This window comes from Apodemus sylvaticus, chromosome 16 (assembly GCF_947179515.1).
Source record: "Apodemus sylvaticus chromosome 16, mApoSyl1.1, whole genome shotgun sequence".
Taxonomy (NCBI): Eukaryota; Metazoa; Chordata; class Mammalia; order Rodentia; family Muridae; genus Apodemus; species Apodemus sylvaticus.
Window position 1 is genome coordinate 77,898,954 of NC_067487.1, and position 3,713 is coordinate 77,902,666.

A 3,713-nucleotide genomic window follows, 5' to 3' on the forward strand; every position below is an offset into this window, starting at 1 on the left:
AAGTTCAATAATTTAGACAATGCATATTGATCCTACTTATCTACTGATATCTCCCTTTTCTGTGCTCCTGTTTCATATCTCTACCAACTTCCTTTTTTTTCTTGTTTTTATTTTATTTTTTGAGGGAGAGTCTCACCATGTAGCCCTTACTATCCTGGAACTTACTTCATTTGCAAGGCTGGCTTTGAACTCACAGATACTTGCTTGCCGCTGTTTTCTAAGTTCTGGGATTTCATTTTTTTTTTAAATTTTGTAATTATATTTATGTACATAAAACTTTGTGTACATTTAATCCAACTTAGTGGTGAGTTCTTTATCCTTTGCCTTTTCCAGCTTGGCAATGCAAGCCGCAGACTTAGGACCCAGGACGTTGCCTCCCCAGTGGTGGTGGATCTCATCATATCTGTCATTATAATTGGTGCTAATAGCTTCCACCAGCTTACCCAGAGCATCCGTGTCTTCCGAGTTAACCTTTGTGAAGGCAACAGTGGTGCATATCTTCCTGAGGACCAGGCGCCCCAGCCTGGCCTTTCACTGGATGATGCAGTAGGCCACTCCCATCTTTTGACACAGGGCAAGCAGGAAAACCACCAGCTCGATGGGGTCTACATCATGGGCGATCACCACCATCTGAGCCTTCTTGTTCTCCACCGAGGCAGTGACTGTGCTGACTCCTGCTCGGAGGACAGGTGGTCTCTTAGTTGGGAAGTCCCCTTTGCCAGCAGCTTTCTTCTCAGCACCGGCCTTTGCTTCCTTTTTTTTATTCGATATAATTTATTTACATTTCAAATGATTTCCCCTTTTCTAGCCCCCCACTCCCCGAAAGTCCCTCAAGCCCCCTTCTCTCCCCCTGTCCTCCCACCCACCCCTTCCCACTTCCCCGTTCTGGTTTTGCCGAATACTGCTTCACTGAGTCTTTCCAGAACAAGGGGCCACTCCTCCTTTCTCCTTGTACCTCATTTGATGTGTGGATTATGTTTTGGGTATTCCAGTTTTCTAGGTTAATATCCACTTATTAGTGAGTGCATGCCATGATTCACCTTTTGAGTCTGGGTTACCTCACTTAGTATGATGTTCTCTAGCTCCATCCATTTGCCTAAGAATTTCATGAATTCATTGTTTCTAATGGCTGAATAGTACTCCATTGTGTAGATATACCACATTTTTTGCATCCACTCTTCTGTTGAGGGATACCTGGGTTCTTTCCAGCCTCTGGCAATTATAAATAGGGCTGCTATGAACATAGTAGAGCATGTATCCTTATTATATGCCAGGGAATCCTCTGGGTATATGCCCAGGAGTGGTATAGCAGGATCTTCTGGAAGTGAGGTGCCCAGTTTTCGGAGGAACCGCCAGACTGATTTCCAGAGTGGTTGTACCAATTTGCAACCCCACCAGCAGTGGAGGAGTGTTCCTCTTTCTCCACACCCTCTCCAACACCTGCTGTCTCCTCCCGCCAGTCAGGAGAGGCTCACCTTTGCTTCTTTCTTGTTTTGTCTCTAGTCTTTACTTGTGGGCAGGCTTAAGCAGCTGAGTAGCTGTTTGCCTGTCCAGGGCCTGGTGACCTGGTTAATGGCAGGAGGGGCTTTGAGCCGCTTTTTGTGCATGAATGCATAAGACGCATGTTTGGTCTCTTTTGGTCTGGATGTCCTACCCAATGCTGAAGTTCGTGGGCCTTTTCTCAAACAAAGAGCACCTTCTTGGCCTCCTGTTTCTTGATGACTGTGGGGGCTGGGGTCACCTTCTTCCCCTTGGCCTTCTTTCCTTTAGGCATCTTGCTCGACTGGAGGAGAGAGTGGGATTTCATTTTTATATCCTCTTTTAAATATTATTTTTTATTAACCACAAGCCCAGTTAATGCTGCCCACATGCATGTGGAGCTATGTGGTCATCCTCTGGTTAGGATTCAGGTTAGGGTTTAGGGTTACACCATCCCCTGGGGTTTCAGTTATCTACCAGTGGCCATGTTCTCAAAGGAGAGTGGCCTCTTACCCAGTTTCCAGCATTCCATAACTCTTCCAGAGTGGGCAGAGCCTCTGGGGCACTTTGTAGACGCATCCCAGAATTTTGGCTGGTTTTTATCTGGTTCGGGTTTGGTGCAGGTGACAGCATGTCATGTCTAGACCGCATTTCACAGCTCTCTTCCCACTTGTTGGTTCTTACATTCTTTCTGCTCCGTTCTTCCGCATGAATTAACCCAACTGAGCAAAATGCCCAGGACACAGATTTCAAATACTAATCTTTTGATGGTATCATGTTTTTACTTTATATACTGTAAATGACACTGTGAAAATTTATGACATATCATTTTCTTTTAAACATTTCTTATTCATTGAATTTGGCATTTAACAACTTTTTTTCCCATTTTTTTATTGAATAAATCATCATTTACATTTCAGATGTTAAAACCTTTACTGTTTTCCTCCCTCCCCCAAAACCCCCAACCCCTCCTCCCATCCCCTGCCTCCAAATATATGCCTCTCCACCCTACCCACTCCCACCCCCCCCTCGATTTCCCTTTGTTGGGACATCTATTGAGCCTTCACAAGACCAAGGACCTCTCCTCCTACTGGTGCCCGACAATGCATTCCTTTGCCACACTTTTGGCTGGAACCATGTGTACTCCTTGGTTGATGATTTAGTCCCTGTGAGTCCTGGAGGTTCTGAGTGGTCGACATCTTTGTTCTTCACATGGGGCGGTAAACCCCTTCAGCTCTTCCAGTATGCCCTCCAACTCTTCCACTGGGGACCCCATGCTGCTAGCATCTGCCTCTATATGTGTAAGGCTCTGGCAGGGCCCATCCAGAGACAACCATGGCAGGCTCCTTTTGGTATGCACTTCTTGTTGTCCTTAATAGTGTTGGGTTTTGGTGACTGTTTATAGGATGAATCCCCAGGTAGGACAGTCTCTGGGTGGCCTTTCCTTCAGTCTCTGCTCCACACTTTGTCTCCATAATTGCTCCTGTGAGTATTTTGTTCCCTTTCTCAGAGGAACCAAAGCACTCCCACTTTAGTACTTCTTCTTGACCTTCTAGTGGTCTGTGAATTGTAACTTGTTTATTTTGAGTTTTTGAGCTAACATCCACTAATTAGTGAATGCATACCATGTATGTTCTTTTGTGACTGGGTTACCTCACTCGGGATGATATTTTCTAGTTCCATCCATTTGCCTAAGAATTTCATTAATTCATCATTCTTAATAGCTGAATAGTGTAATGAATAGTGTTATTCATTGTGTAAATGAATAACATTTTCTGTATCCATTCCTCTATTGGAAAGACATCTGGGTTCTTTCCAGGTTCTGACTATTATAAGTAGGGCTGCTATGAACATAGTGGAACATGTGTCCTTATTAAATGTTGGAGTATCTTCTGGACATATACCCAGGAGTGGTATAGCTGGGTCCTTAGGTAGTACTATGTCTAATTTTCTGAGGAACTGCCAAATTGATTTCCAGACTGGTTTTACTAGCTTGGAGTCCCACCAACAATGGAGAAGTGTTCCTCTTTCCCCACATCCTCGCCAGCATCTGCTGTCCCCTGAGTTTTTCATCTTAGCCATTTTGACTGGTGTGAAGTAAAATCTCAGGGTTGCTTTGATTTGCATTTCCCTGATAACTAAGAATGCTGAACATTTCTTTAGGTGCTTCAGAGCCATCTGAGTTTCCTCAGCTGAGAATTCTCTGTTTAGCTCTGTACCCCATTTTTAATAGT

General features: G+C 44.4%; 1 pseudogene; it reads right to left on the reverse strand.

Moving 5' to 3' along the window:
• Positions 1-288: 288 nt before the first annotated feature.
• LOC127666700 (60S ribosomal protein L7a-like) lies at positions 289-1,607 on the reverse strand (annotated as a pseudogene).
• Between the last annotated feature and the right edge of the window lie 2,106 nt (positions 1,608-3,713).